We start from the raw sequence: 17,059 nt of genomic DNA, 5'->3' as shown, positions 1-17,059 counted from the left end.
ACATTGAGGACTTCCAAAAATTGAATATAAGGGTTAAATATATTCTAGAGGAGCATAGGATTGATGTGTTCATAGGGACCTTAAAGGATACCATCCAACATGAGGTTCGCCTTTGGGAACCTGACTCATTGGAGAAGGCTTTTAGGTTGGCAAGAAAAATGAAAAGAAAAATTATGGCAACAAGGAATCCTACCACTCACAACTATAAGGATGGAAGTGTTGTTTCACCTAGCCTTCCACAACCTACAAGGTTGAAACCCCAACAATTGGAAGGAAAAAGATCAAAAGGGCTTTGTTACAGTTGTGATAGAAAATACACTAAAGGTCATAAGTGTGGTGATAAGAAATTATTTTACATAGATTGTGAAGAGAAGGAAGAAAAGGAACAAGAAATGTCAAAAGAAGAGGATATACACCAGGAATAAACCCTAGAGATAGAAGAAATGAATCCGACCATATATTGTAATGCATTGGCCAGAATTACCACTCCTCAAACTATCAAGATAGAAGGACATATGAAGAAGAAAAAGGTAATAATGTTGATTGATTTGGGAAGTACCCAAAATTTTATTCATTGTAAGATAACCAAGGAATTGAATTGCTTCCTATATCCAGCACCAGAGTGTCAAGTGATGGTTGCAAGTGGAGGAACCATAAATTGTTTTGGAAAGTGCTATAATATCAAGATATCCATGGGAGAATATGTATTGAATAGCCCAATGCTTTCCATTCCAATGGGCAGTCCTGATGTTGTACTAGGAGTTCAATGGCTACAATCCTTGGTTACAATAGCTTTTAATTTTCAAGAAATTTTCATGAAATTTTCTTCGGAAGGAAAGGAAGTTGAATTAAGAGGTATCGCAAGGAAACCAAGAAAGATAATCAGCTCTAATGGAATGCCAAAGCTTCTAAAGAAATAACAACGAGGCGTAATTTCACAATTATGTTAGCTAGAGGTTCCCACATCGAAATCATCTATTTCTCCATATCTCCAAAAAGCCTTGGACAATGATTCCAAGGTATTTGAGGCTCCCAAAGGTCTCCCACCTATTCGTGATCATGATCATGCTATTCATTTGATTCCAGGAAGTGTTCCTCCAAACATGAGGCCTTACGGATATCCCTATGCCCAAAAGAGTGAAATTGAATGTATGGTTGTAGAAATGATAGAGGTTGGTATAATTCAACCTAATCAAAGTTCTTTCTCTACTCTAGTGGTATTGGTCCACAAGAAGGATGAATCATGGTGCATAAGTCCGGATTATAGGGAGCTCAACAATCTCACTATTAAAGATAAATTTCTCATTCCTGTCATTGATGAACTATTTGATGAATTGCATGGATCAATCTACTTCACCAAGTTGGATCTTCATTCAAGATATCATCAAATCATAATGAAGACTGAAGACATTCTGAAAACAACATTTAGAAATCATGAGGGTCATTATGATTTTTTGGTCATGCCTTTTGGCCTTACCAATGCACCTTCTACATTTCAAGGTTTGATGAATTCCATTTTCAAACCCTTCCTTAGAAAATTTGTGTCAGTATTTTTTGATGATATAATAATCTATAGAAAGTCTTGGAAGGATCATGTTCAACATGTTGACAGGGTGCTCAACTATTGGAGGAGAAATAATTATATGCAAAAATCTCCAAATGTTTCTTTGGAGTACAAGAGGTGGAATACCTGGGTCATATTGTATCTCATGAAGGTGTTCAGGGAGACCCTAGCAAAATTAAAGCCATTAAGGAATGGAAAATCCCCACATCCATAAAGCATTTGTGAGGATTTCTTGGGATGACAAGGTATTATCGCAAGTTTGTTAAGAATTATGGGAGAATAGCAGCACCTCTAACAACATTACTGAATAAAGATGCATTTTTATGGACTCTAGAAGTAATGAAGGCCTTTGAACATCTTAAAGAGGCAATGTGCCAAGCACAAGTCTTAGCTACGCCAAATTTCACAAAAACCTTTATTGTGGAATGTGATGCCTCATGAAATGGAATTGGTGTTGTTTTAATGCAAGAAGAAAGACCCATTTCTTTCGAAAGTCATCCAATCAAAGGAAAGTATTTACACAAAGCTATTTATGAGAAGGAAATGTTGGCAATACTAGATGCACTTAAGAAATGGTGACCCTACCCAATGGGAAGACACTTCAAGGTAAAAATAGATCACGATAGTATTAAATACTTTTTAGAACAAATATTATCTTCAGAAGAGCAGAAATGATGGGTCACAAAGATGTTGGGCTATGACTTTGAAATCATCTACAAAAAAGTGAAGCAAAATGTTGTGGGAGATGCACTCTCAAGAAAGGATGAGGATGTGGAAGCATTGCTTTGTTCCATTTATATTATCCAACCAGATTGTATAAACAAAGCAAGGGATGAATGGAAGAATGACGAAGAAGTGTGGGCACTCATTCAAAAGATACAACAAGATCTTATTACATCTGATACATTTAGCTAGAAAAACGACTCGTTATGGTACAAAGATCGCTTATACCTATGTCAGAATTCCCAACTCAAACAAAAGATTCTTATGGAATTGCACGCCTCTTCCTTAGGAGGGCACTCAAGATTTTAAAAAAATTACCACGGGGTTAAGAAGGAATTTTTTTGGGATTACCTTATATGATATTCAAAAGTTTGTGGCAGAATGTTTGGTTTGCCAAAAAAATAAAGTTGAAGCAATTAAGACCACGGGTCTATTACAACCTTTATCCATTACAAGTCAACATCGGGAGGAGGTTGCAATGGATTTTATCATAGGTTTACCCAAGTCTAAAGGAAAGAGTGTCATCATGGTGGTAGTTGACAAACTTACCAAGTATGCACACCTTTGTGAATTATCTCATCCATTTAAAGATGATACAATTTCTACTGCATTTATGGAAACAATCCAAAAGCTACATGGAAACCCAAATATTATTGTAAGTGACATAGACCCCATTTTCACTGGAAATTTTTAGACATAATTATTTTCTTTCCTTGGTACTCAGTTAGCTCATAGCTCATTTTATCATCTTATCATCCTCAATTTGATGGGAAAACTGAGATAGTAAACAAATGTTTGGAAGGATATCTTCGTTTCTTTATATCTGATAAACAGACACAATGGGTCAAATGTTTGCCCCTGGCTGAATGGTGGTATGACACTTCCTTCCATACTGTAGTAAAAATGACCCCATTTATGGAACTTTATGGATATCGCCCACCATCCATCACATCATATAAGAGAAAATTCTAAGGTTCAAGAAGTGGAAGATCACATCGATCATCAACAACAAGTTCTCTAGTTCTTAAAGGATAACCTAACTTTGGCACATAATAGAATGAAACAACAGGGAGATCAACATCGTAGCAAAAGAAGTTTTGATGTAGGTGATTGGGTATTTCTATGGCTACAACCATATAAACAAATGTCCCTCAAGCAAGCTAAGAAGGTTAATAAATTATCACCAAATTATTATGGTCTATACAAGGTGTTACAAAAGATTGGTACTATGGCATACAAATTGGAGCTTCCTGCAGATTCCCGAGTGCACCCAGTTTTCCATGTTTCATGCTTAAGGAAGGTTATTAGTGACAATCTCCCAGTTCAAACAATATTGCTAGAACTTGAAGAAGAAGGAAAAATGATATTGGAACCTGAAGCAATCATAGAAACAAGAACTCGACAGCTACGAAATCGATCAATTTAAGAGTATCTCGTCAAGTGGAAGAACTTACCCGCTGAAGATTCCACATGGGAGGATGAGAATTTTATACAGTAGCATCTAGAACTACTCATGTGTTGATGACAACACTTTTTTGGAGAGGAGCATGTTAGGTCTCTATAATACTAGTGATTCCCACATTACTATTGTCATTGTAGCCCTTACTATTATTGTTGTGCCCCTATTGTCCCCATATTGTTATTATTGTGCACCATAGAAGCCCACTATTGTTATTGTTGTGCCCTTATATTATTATTGTTATGTCGGTTTAGATTATATTGTGACCCCTTAGACTCCTATATATAGCAAGAAGGTTTTGTCATTTGTATCATCCAAGAATTGTTCATTTCTGTAATGTAAAGGAGGTTGCCCCCTCGGAGAGGTTGATTCTAAAGTTGTTGATCTATATTTTCTATATTTTTGTGAGCTTCTTTCCTAACAATTATGATATCATGTTGTTATATTGTCATGTGGGTTGGAATTCAATAAAGTGATAATTATAAATATTGCATCGAGATATGTTATAAAGCTCCATGAACGGTATGTCTTATTTCCAATGGTTTTGTTGAGGTATATGTGTGATTGAACATTGAGGATAGTATCCCCCAAAGGGGAGGGTTTTGTAAAAGCTCTCATGAAAATTCCATGTAATAAAAGTTAAAAATAATAACCACGGTCAATGGGACACTTATTCCAAGCTTAATGTTGGGGAAGACATCCTAGGGAGTGTTCATTTGGTTTATTATGGATAAGGAAATTGGCAAAGGTAATGTCTAAGGCTTTGGAAAGGAAAAAGGGGATTTATGGCACATTTATTTATGAAGTTAATGGAAATTAGGAGAAAAGGTAGCTGAAAAGTCATAGGTTGCATGTGAAGAGGAAATTGAAGGAAAATAATGGAAAATGAAGAAAATATAGGCTTCATTAATAAAAAGGCTTTTAAGGATCAGTTAGGAACCTTTTGTCACTTCAGTTTTGGATCTCTCTCATTATTATCTGTCTCTCTCTCCCTTAGACACTTATAGTTTTCTTTGAGAATTTGGGCATTGGATCAAGAAAGGAAAGAAGGCAAGATGAAGCAAATATCAAGAAGAGAAATACAGGATCAAGCAGCTACAACGAGATTCTTTGCAGGTATCAATTTGCATGTGTATTTTCCTTGCTAGATTTGGCATGCATAGTATTGCATGGGGTTTTTTTTGCTGTTATGGCATGGGTTTTGCCACATGTAACAGTGTTTTCAATCTAACCTTGCCATTTCCTGATAGCCTTAATGAAATGGGTTCTCATACCTCGCTTGAGCTGGATTTCTGAATGGATTCGAAGTTGAGTGGGGGGGGATCTCCGAAATGAAAAACACATGGCCTACTGATCCTTGTATCAGAATGTGGATCATGGTAAAGCCACTGGCCTAGTAACCCTTGAGCTAGACTATGAGATGCAGTAAAGCTAGGATTGTGTGCCTCGGTGGGCCTAGGAATCCTTGTCAATGAATGGCGGGATATACAGAAAATCCAAGAGGTGAATTTCTCTTCGTTAGGCCTAATAGTCCTAGGATGGGATGTATGATAAAGCCTGGAGAGTGGGTCTTGGTGTAGGGCCTAGTGATCCCTGGATCAGAATGTGGATTACGGTAAAGCTTGAGAGACTACGAGGCAATCAAATTCCTCACGGTGTAGGTGGAGAACTCTGGTAGCATCCATGCTTGTTTGGTTCCTTTCGGTTGGTTATGAGTCCCACATTCATGATTGGAATATGGCATGGTGGTGATTGGTTGAAGAGAGATTTGGCTCAGCCAATCTATGGTTGGGTGGAACGTGGTAGTCCCATCTCCGGTTGGTTTCTATATTCATTAATGAGAAATTAATCCCTTTGGTTTTCATGTGTAAATGTATTGGTTTATATGTGGATTCTATGGCTAATGTATTTATAGTATTTCTATTGTTACTATGCTAGTTATATATATGTTGTATGACAACAACTATGTATGGATTTCATCATGTTTTTACTTGTAAATGAATGGATAATGTATCTATAACCTAATAGATGATAATGAAAAAAATGGCATGAGGGAACAATGGTCTCTAGACCTGAAAAAGTGGCTCAAATCCTGTGGACACTGGCACATTACTAGAACAAATAGTCCTTGGATGCTTGCTTATAGGCCTGTGAGAGCGTTCAAAGGTCCTTGGACGTTGGCATGCCCATAGCATGAGAGCGTCCAGAGGGCAAGTGATTAAAACCTTCAGTGGGACCTAGGGGCAAGCTGCTTGAAGTGTTGTCGTGGTTCCCAGGGGTCCTGTAGCTGATGTGGAAGTTTTTTATGTTGTGTTTTCATCGATTCAATTTCCTTAAGGTCACATAGGAGGTTGAATCCAATTAGAGTAGCCTCTAGTCACGTGTTTACCTCGGTTGGTTGGTTACTTGGGTAGATGTGGGAGGAGGGTGTTACAAAGGGTATTGTTTAGTATACCACGAACACATGTGATGTGTCAGAGGTTCGTTGAGTGAACCCCCCATGATTTTAACTTCAAAGTGATTGTTTTCAAAATAAGTACATACACAGGGTTTTAAATAAACACTTTTCTTTTAATGTAGAATCTGGAAATTGAGATTGGGACTTCAACTCTCCCTAAAACCCTAAATTGTTTGTATTGTGAGATTTTTTACAATCAATCACCCCCGAGCTAGATTTAGAGCTTGAGAAGGTAGTTTAATTAGGAATTCTCAACCATCGCTCACATACAGTGAAAAAATCCCACTTCTCAGGTGTTCTCATTATCTCTCATCTATTACACCACAAAGGCCTTAATCCAACATCAATGAAGAGGATTTTATAGAATGTAGAGAGTCTCAGTTCACTTTTAGATATCGATTTACATAAATAGAAGGGAGACTTATTAGCTTTGTTACCACTGTATGAGTAAGATCACATCTTCCCATTAACTTCTTAGTGGTACTACACCCATGTTCTCATCCCCAAAATACACCAAGTGTTATTATCCCATCTAGTCCTGGAGTGTCGAGCATCCTATCAGCAACGTTTCAACCATCTAGTTTCCATGTGGTTTATCAACCTTAGAAGTAAGACACAACACTATGATTCTTAGTTAACAAGCCATCTTAGGTTTCTTATCTAGGCTACCACTAAGTTATCTCTTACCCTTGAATTCTCTCTAGCGTTATTGTTTTCACAGACATGCACAACCCTCCCATGCACTAGTTGCCCCTAGCTTTCCTTGCCTCTATTTGTTGTCTCTTTGTCTAGCCACCTCTCTCTTCATTCTGTCATAGCTATAGGTGGTTGTGGCATGATGTCAGGTCATTTTCCTCCAATTGAAATTGTGTGTTGTCATGGGTGAGATGTCATGCCATCTCCCCATGCCACTCTATTATCACTCCTACCAGCATTGTTCCATTTCATTAATTTGTGTCCCTTTTTTCTTGTGGACTTACTAAAGAGGAATATGGGATTGTTCTCTCTTCCTCTAACTCCTTAAATGTATAGTTAGCCCATTTAAAGGCCCACTAGTCACCCTTTATCAATATTAAATAATCATTTTCTCCCATTCCCAAGAAACCTCTTACCCAAGCTTTGGAATCAATGTCCCATCTCTCAGGAAGTTTATATTTTAATTACAGCACTTGTTCCAATATTTACAAGAGGGGATTTTCCCATTAGGTAATAAAAAACCCCACCCCCTTGGAGGAACATTTTCCTTGGTGTTCTAATTTCTAACATAATTAAAAAAATAATATTTAATCCCAAGCATAAATCAGTGAGATATTTATAAATACAACTCAGTTACAATCGTATTTTACATACATAGTTTCTTTCCCAACAACTCAATGGACGTAAAAAATCATTAAAAAATCCATTTTTAGTGGATTTTTATGATTCTTGACATGTGTCTTCCAACTTGATAGCTTTCCTTCCATAGGGCCTCCTATATCCATTTCCAACCTTGCTGTCCACCATGTTCAGTGGTCCTTCAACAAACAACTTTGGATCATTTCTTCCTAGGACATGCCCAAGCTACCCCTTAACCCAATTTGTCATTCTCATGACTATTTTGAAATATAATTCCTGTACAAACATCCCCTTATTTGATTCCCAATTCCTCTTGCGATCTGTTCCCTCTTTCATGATCCACTCACCTTCCATATTTAGGCACCCCCTTCCCTTGGAAATGTTTCCTAACATTGGAAGGGTTTTATAACTGAGGAATTTATCTACCTCAACATAAGTCATATTCATCACAACATGCTTAATGGAAATCAATGGTTACTATTGGGCTCCAATGTCACCACAATGTCACTATTCATTGTTATGCACTCTGTTATCTTTGAGCTGTTGTTGTTTAACTTTTCACCTAAACTAACCAATCCAATGTGAAGCCCTCTATAAAGACTATGATTTTGTGAGAAGCAAGGGTTGAGAAATTTTTGAAGAAGAAGTATTGTGTGTTAGTTCTGATATTAATATAATCTATTATTAGTAGGTTTACATGTGCAATTTTTTTGAGATTCATGTGTGGGTGGTTTTCTATCAATGTTTCTATTGTGTATTTTTTCTTCTAAGACATAACACTAATCCATAATTCTTCTGTATTTGGAAATATGTGATTCAACTAAAATTCTTTTTGAAAGCTTAGATTTATATTTCCCAAATTACTTCTATGTTGTTCATCTTAAATATCAGTAGAAGAATTATTCTTGCTCTATTTTTTAATATTTATTTCCGCTATCTCCTACCATTCTTAACTTATGAAATTTCTAAGAAACCATAAACTATCTTTCCATTGTTAAATTGTTTATCTATCATATGGTTAGCAACCTTTAAATTAGAATCCTGGCCCAATGGTCCTTGTTATATTATTTCCAAACCAACCTCATCTAATCAACTAAATCTGGCTAATGAGCTTATAAACTCACTGCTAAAGTGACAGTGAGTGGTATAATTTTAAGGAGAGATCCCTCTTTAGATTGAAGGGCCAACTTTCAATACAAAGTGGTTAGAGGTTACCTTCATTTTTTCCCTCTATGGTTGGGGTCTTTTCTAAGTGATAACACTTCCTCCATAATGGAATACAAATTCATGAGCCTGACCTAGGTGGATATTGGTGGCCACCCACCTATTCCACCTATACCTCCAGTTGGTTTCATCTGTTTTTTTATTTATTGCAGCATTTACTATTTTTAGTAGTTTTTCAGGTCTTGAACTTCTGGAGCAGTTTTGACCCCGTAAACAATGCTTTTTTTAGGTCCGCAACAGGCTGATGGCCATAGACATAATATTGCCACAAATACTATAGTAGTCAAAGATATATTTCCAACAAGGTATCCTATGTGTCAAATAGAGATAATATGACCAAGTTATGGCCCTAGGAAGCTGGCTACCCAACTAACCCCAGTAGGGCCCACAAACTCTTGGCGTTCCATTTCCCAGGGTAAGGGTTTTGGTTTTTTAGGGTTTTCTCTTGTTGTTCAATATTAAATAGGCCCTTTAGCCTCATTGTAACATAGTTTAGAGGAATGTAGCCCCCACATCTCTTCTAAGATAAGCTACCATCACCCGAGCTAGTTTATTTGTATTTCTATATGTAAGCATATTTCAGTTCTTTGATATTAATGAAATGAAATTTTATTTCTACTCCATCTCTGTGTATATGGGTATTTCTATATTTTTTTGCATTCATGCATAAGTTTGGATCAGTGGTATCAAAGCAGGTTGCTCTTACTCTATTTTTCTTTGCATGTCCCCAATGAGGTCAAGGTATAAGGAGTTAGGGCTTGAACTGGTTGAATCTTTGCAAGACTAGCCTCGCAAAACCTTATAGACTTCAAAACTTGATGAAGCCCTCGAGTGATAGAGGAACGTGATGATGGATAACTTTTCCTAGATCCTTTGATGGCTACCCATAGGCAACACATCTTCATCTAGTAGCCACTCCTTTCAAGATATAAGTTAACTTTAATATTCCCATATTTGAGGACCAGATAGACGGAGACGCTATAGATAAATGGTTAAATCCGTTGGAAGTATATTTTTTAGTTCATGACTTTTCAAATTGAGAAAATATTACTTTTTCACTTCTCAAATCCACCCCACATGCCAAGGACTGGTGGGAAACCTACTCTGAACAAAAGGATGAGAGGGAATCTGCACTGTTTTCAGCCACACCAACTTGGAATTATTTCTGAGACGTGATCAAGGAACAATATTACCTTGTCAAGAGATATAAATATAAATACATAAAGTGGACCATGCTACGGCAAGGAAGGGACCAAGATGTGTTGGAGTTTACAAATTTTTTCCACACCCTTCGTACGAAGTTGGGTATCAAGGATTTTAAGCAGAATTTGGTACTCAAGTACCACAACTGTCTATACAAGTACATCTATGATGAGATGGAGTTCATGGACATCTCCTCGCTATCTGCGAATTTGAAGCAAGGAAAAGGTGCCCCCAAACCATAGAGAAAAGGATAAATCCAAGGCAAGGTGACTCAGGACAACCCGCTAAATCCCCAAGAAAAGAAAAACACCATGAAGACAAAGAAGGGCATGGGAAAATGGTGTGAGTTCCATAAGAGATCCACTCACAACACAAGTGAGTGCAGGGCCAAACATTCACTGGTGACTGAGCTAAAGGCTTTCGAATCAGACGCATGTTCTGAATCTAAGTCAGAACCCGACAAGGGGAATGACAAAGGGAAGAAGATCATTGACGCGGATCCCAGTGCCACCGTGGCCACAACTAAGATCCAAAAGAATGAGCCTGGAGATCAATAGGAGGGGGAACACCTATTCCACTCATAGATATGGGTGAAGGGTTCTCCAATGCAGTGCATTTTCAACAGCGAGAGCCAAAAGAACCTAATTTCAGCAGAGGTTGTGAAGTGGTTGGACCTACCGAATACAACACGTATGTAGTTGTACACCATTAGGCGGCTTCACCAAGGACGAGATCTTTCCATCAGCCAGCAGTGCCACCTTCCCTACAACATCAAGCCCTTCACGAATGAGGTATTATGTGATGTTTCTCCTCTTAAAGTTTGTGATGTATTATTAGAAAGACCATACATGTGGAAGTGACACACTGTATATGAGCCTAGACCTTGCTCTTTGATTATTACTTTGGGCGATAAGTTGTACAGGATACCGGAGGTAGCCTCGCCTAGCGCAATTTCTTTAATTACTACAAAGCAATGTCGTAAGGTCATTTCCCATATCAAGAATTGTTTTTTCCTTATGATTCACCCTCAGGGCAAGAATAAGGTTGTGTCCATGGCTTCCAGACAGGGCTCCTCTGCACAACAACAATTGATGGACAAGGTCATGGAGGAGTACAAGGAAATTTTAGCCTCACCTATAGGGGTACCTTTGCATTTTCAGGTCAATCACTCCATTCATCTAACCTCAAGCATGCTGCTACCCAATGGAACGGTCTATTAATGCTCTATTGTAGAGAACAATGAGATCAAGAGGCAGATTCGGGAGTTGTTGCAGAAAGGGTACATCAGGCCAAGATCATCACGCTGTAGGAGCCCGATTGTATTGGTACAGAAGAAGGATGGGACCTGGAGACTCTGTATTTACTATCAAGTGTTGAACAAGACCACTATTTGGAATAGGTACCCAATCCCACAGATTGATGACATTATGGTCTAGCTCAAGGGGTCCAAATATTTCAGCAAGGTTGACTTGAAATTTATCACCAGGTGCCTATCAAATCCTCTGATGTGTTGAAGACTACCTTCAAATCTAAGGAAGGCATTTTCGAATGGTTAGTCATGCCTTTTAGGTTGACGAATGCCCCTGCAACCTTCATGATATTGATGGACGAAATCTTGTGACTAATGCATTTGTGGTGGTGTATTTAGATGACATCTTGATCTTCAGCCAGATCTGGGAAGAGCACCTCCACCATATTAGACAGGTACTTCAAACCCTACCACAACACAATTTGTGTGCCAATTTGGATAAATGCACTTTTAACATGACCTAGGTTCAATATTTGGGGTACATCATTAATGAGCAGGGTGTGCATGTGGACCTATCCAAGATACAAGTAATTTAAGATTGGCCATCTCCAACCACTCGAATAGATCTTCGTATATTTCATGGTATTGTCAATTTCTATTTCATGTTTGTGTTGGTGTTCTCTCATATCACTTGGCCTTTAAGTCAAGTCACCAAGGTCAGAGTGAAATAATTTTTTTTTTGGTCCAATGGCTTACCTTAGTGAGACACTTTCATACAAAGTCCGAAAGTATCCCACTTATGACAAAGAAATGTATTCCATTGTGCATGTTTGCTGTCAATGTAAGAATTACATTCTAGGGAAGGAAACAATCATCCAAATAGACCACCTACCCTTACAGTTCATACAAACACAAGGGAAGTTGTAGAAGGACCGCCATTAGAAATGGTCCACATACCTGCAACAGTTCCATTTGAATATTAAGTACAAGAACAGAATAAATAATAATGTTACATATTTCCTAGCTTACCACCAGTCATGGCACTGATCACTGTGCTTGACTCTTGTAGGAATGAGACTTCAGGGTGTCCACATCTTTACAAGAGTGATCCAGAATTTGGTAGCACATACCAGACACTTGTAGAAGCTAAGAAAGCTCCAAACTTTCACCTCCATGATGCACTATTATGCCACTTGGTACAGATATTTGTTCCTTCAAGCCAGCGTGCCAAGATGATTTGGGAGGCACACTACAATGAGTTCACTAGACATTTTGAAGTAGAGAAAACAGTGGCAGTACGACATAAGTATTTTTATTGGCCAAACCTTTATCATGATGTTGGGAAGTACATTATGTTTTTCACTGCCTATGCCATTTCCAAAATAACCATCAAGAAGCAAGGCCTATATACTCCTTTTCCTACTCCTAGTCAACCTTGGGAATCCATATCCATGGGTTACATGTTGTGCCTTCCTTCTACTAAGAATGACAATGACTGCATTTTCATGGTCATCGACAAATTCTCTAAGATGGCCATTATGGTAGCCTACAAGAAGAGTATCACAATAGAGGCCACTGCTAAGGTCTTCTTTGAGCAAGTGTGGGTACAATCTGGGATCCCACTGTTGATTATTTTGAATCAGGACAGCAGATTCCTAAGCGCATTTTTGTCAAGTCTCTGGTCAATGTTGGGTACCAAAATTACCAAGTCCACGACTTTCCACCCCCAAATTGATGGCTAAACAGAGGTCATCAACAAGATGATCGTACACATTAGGCTCATGTACAACTTGAAGAATCCATGCACATGGGATGGAATCCTCCCCTATGTCTAGCATAGCTACAACAAAGCTTTCCATAGCTCAACGGGCCACAAACCCTTTCAGGTAGGGTTTGGATTTCAACTAGTATGTCCCATTGATGTGGCCATACCATTTGCAGCTACTCATGTAGATTCAGCTCACATTTAATTCGAGGTTGATAGGGCTAACAACTTCATTGAGTGCATTGAACACATCTTCCAGCAGGTCTGTGATATATTGGATTGAGAAAATGTTAAGTACAAGAAGCACCATGAGCAAGATTGAGTGCCACACAAATTCTAGGTGGCTGACAAAGTTTGGCTACATTTATAGAAGGACCGCCTCGCTGGACCCCACTACAAGCTTCACCCACTTCAATATGGGCCATACACTGTCACCAAGGCTATAGGAGACAATGCCTTTGAGCTCAACATTCAACCTTTCATTGGTCTGCACCTAGTGTTCAATGTAGACTGCCTTCAACCATACTTTCCACCATTGCTGGATACATCTGACATTGCAGAACCACTCACACCAACATAGCTAAACCCAGACTGTATGGAACAAGCCACAAGTCATCAGACCATGGAAAAATAGATCAATAACACTTGCCAATAGATGATATAGCTATATCGAGTTGTCAAAGCATACCAACTCCTTCACCAGGGCAAGTGGTTCACCAGGGACCAAATTCAACATAAATTTCCTCACCTCATGGAGGCTTTGCATGAAATGGGGACTATTACTTCCTAAGGAGGGAGGATTGATCGAGGTGTATATTGGTGGCCACCCAGCTATTCTGCCTAGACCTCGAGTTGATTTCATCTGTTTCCTTGTTTATTGTAATTTACTACTTTTAGTTGTTTTTTGGGTCTTGATCTTCCAGAGCCATTTTGACCCCCTAAATGACATTTCCTTGAGGTATCTAGTAGTCCCATAGCCATAGGCAGGTCACAAATTCTATAGTACTTAGAGTGATATTTCCAACAAGGTATTATATGCACCAAATAGATATAATATGACCAAGTTACAACCATGGGAAGGTGGTTGCCCAACTAATCTCAACAGGGCCCACAAACTCTTGATGTTCCATCTCCTAGGGTTATGGTTTTGATTACTTAGGATTTTCCCTTGTTTTTCAATAATAAATAGGCCCTTGAGCATCATTTCAATATAGTTCAAAGGCATGTAGCTACCACATCTCTTCTCAGAGACAAGCTACAATCGCCCGAGCTAGTTTATTTGTATTTTTGTATGTAAGCATATTTCAGTTCTTTGATATTAATGAAATGAAGTTTTTTTTTTGTTCCATCTCTCTGTATATGGATATTTATGTATTTTTTGTGTTCCTACATAAGTCTGGATCAGAGGCTCATCATAAATAAATTGCAATAAACTTAAATCATATCTCATTAGAAAATTTATTTATGAGGTGAACCCTGCATTTTTATTTTACTTCCTATCAAATGAAAACCCAAATTAGAGAAATTTTGAGGTCTGAAATGGGAATCCTAAGGAATATTATAAAATAATAGTGGATATAATAAAATAGTAGATTACATCATCAAAATTTACAGGGAAAAAAGAAAAAAATACTTTTTCAATTCGCATTTTCACTTATCTCCCAACGGTTTTACTCAAATTTTAGGTAGGAGCACTCATTGGATGAAAAATTTAATTCCTTATCCAAGGATTACCTATGTTGCATACTTTTGATGGATCCTACTACATGAAAAATAAAAAATACATGGAAAAACATGATTGCAATCACATTTTTTTCATGTATTTTTCATTTTTCGTGTACCAGGGTCCATCGAAATTATGCAACATGGTTACTCCTTGGATAAGGAATTAAATTTTTCATCCAATGAGTGCTCCTACTTGAAATATGAGTAAAATCATGTGGAGATAAGTTGAAAATATGAGCTGAAAAAATTCTTTTTCCTTTTTACTCCAAAAATAGTGAATCATCCCCCATGGTTGACATCATCATCTTGAATCCTATTAGTTCTTATAAAGTTCATTTTGGTTGTACATTTTTATTTTTAGGTCCATTTTTTACCTTAAAATTTCTCTAATGATTAATTTATAATCCAAATCATCACAAATCAAAATTTTAAATAAAACTGGACCATGGAAATAATTTAGAAATTTATTAAACAAAATGGAATAATTGATACTTATCTCTCGTCTTCTCTTGTCCCTTTAATCAACACATGCTAAGTGATTTTCCAAGTATGGTAAACACTCAATAGTACTCACACAACTATGTGGAATATTTAGTCTTCAAATCATGTTAGGAAAAATACTGAGAGGGAGGGGGGGGGGGGGGAATCAGTATTTTCATTTCACTTAGTCTTCAATATCAAATTCATAGAAGTGTGTAATACTGTTATTTATACAACTCACATGTGTATGCGCCTTCAGTTAAGATGAACCACATATGTGCAAATTATCAAGTTTTCACTAATTCCAACAATTATTTAACTTAACCATTGAATCATTATTTAATTAATCATTAATTATGATCAGTAAATAGAAGATAAACCATAATATATAAGAAACACACCAATACGTAAGGACACCAAGATTTTAGGTGGAAACACAATGTGGGAGAAAACCAACACTCTTGTCATCTTTGTCTTCTTTTTCTTATTATAAAGAAATTTTCATTACACTTTTTACTGTCACAAAATCTTACCAGCATATAGGCTCCTACTTATAGGAGGATGCAACCTCCACTCGCTCTCCAACACCCACTAGAAGGGAGCTACAATCCCCTGATCAAGTTTACCAACTCCTATCAGAAGGAAGCTCCTAATCCCTTACTAAAGGCTCCAAACCTCAACACCTCTATGGACCACGTTTCATAATGTTTCATACTAGATCCACCTATCTCAATAAGGCATCATAACATGCAAGCCACCTTTCATCATATTTTCAAACTAGACCCACACCCAACAATAAGCTCAAATCAAATACCAAGATACCAAGTACTGATCACTAAAAACTAAATTACTGGATAACTAAATCACTAAATCATTGAACCAACCACTAACTACCAATACCGAGTCACTGGAACATGATCATATCAATGCAAAACCAGTCATAGATATACCAATACTGAATCATTGAATACCCAATCACACTTTTACAACACTACCACTGATCTAGCCAATATACTAAGCCACAACCAAACCAATCCACTGAATAAGCTTAAATCAATAACTAATCATCAATCAACACTATCAAATACCAACTGTCCTGATTAATACATTCTTGACAATCAACATCAAATAATACAAAACTAATCAACTATCATCAACAAGCAATACTTCAAACCCTAGAACATATACCTCACTGTCATTAAATGGATCCACATATATACGTGCTTCTTATGAAAAAGACTTGCATACAAATTTCAAAACACATTTTTCACAAGTATATAACAACAAACCATATATTACTGAAACTTCATCAAGCTTTGTTAATCATGGACCAATAGTAGATAGGAGCATACTTATCAATAGAATTTTTTTTTAATAAAACCACATTTATTTAGACAATATATGTGTCTGTTTTGAAGCAGATCCACTTATGTACGTGGTATTGAGGAATACAATGCACATACATATCTCAAATTACTAAATCAAACTAATCTTTGCAAAAAAAACACACATTCCACATACTTCACTGTCAAAATCACAGATCTCTATAAACACATTTAGATCATAGTTCCATTATAACCACAGATCTTTCATTGTTAGCTACTTAAACATATGATAATTGATCAAGCATATCCATTAGTTTTATAATACACTTTCAGATCTTTTAGATTCGAGCCTTATCCTTTCTCCCTAGTTTTCTATTTTCCATGGTTAGGATTATGTATTCGACTTTTGTTCATTAAAGCTATGTATGTACATGACTATTCTTCATAAGGGTTAGTTGCATATACTTTTTAAACTTCACATTTTCATCTTTTCTCATGATAAACCTGTAACAAAGATTCCAATACACTTGCTCATTTTTTCAATACTTG

The sequence above is a fragment of the Pinus tabuliformis genome, chromosome 1_2, assembly GCF_031772625.1.
Source record: "Pinus tabuliformis cultivar Carrire ecotype Pingquan chromosome 1_2, CPIR1, whole genome shotgun sequence".
Lineage (NCBI taxonomy): Eukaryota > Viridiplantae > Streptophyta > Pinopsida > Pinales > Pinaceae > Pinus > Pinus tabuliformis.
Note: the sequence above shows the minus strand (reverse complement) of the source record.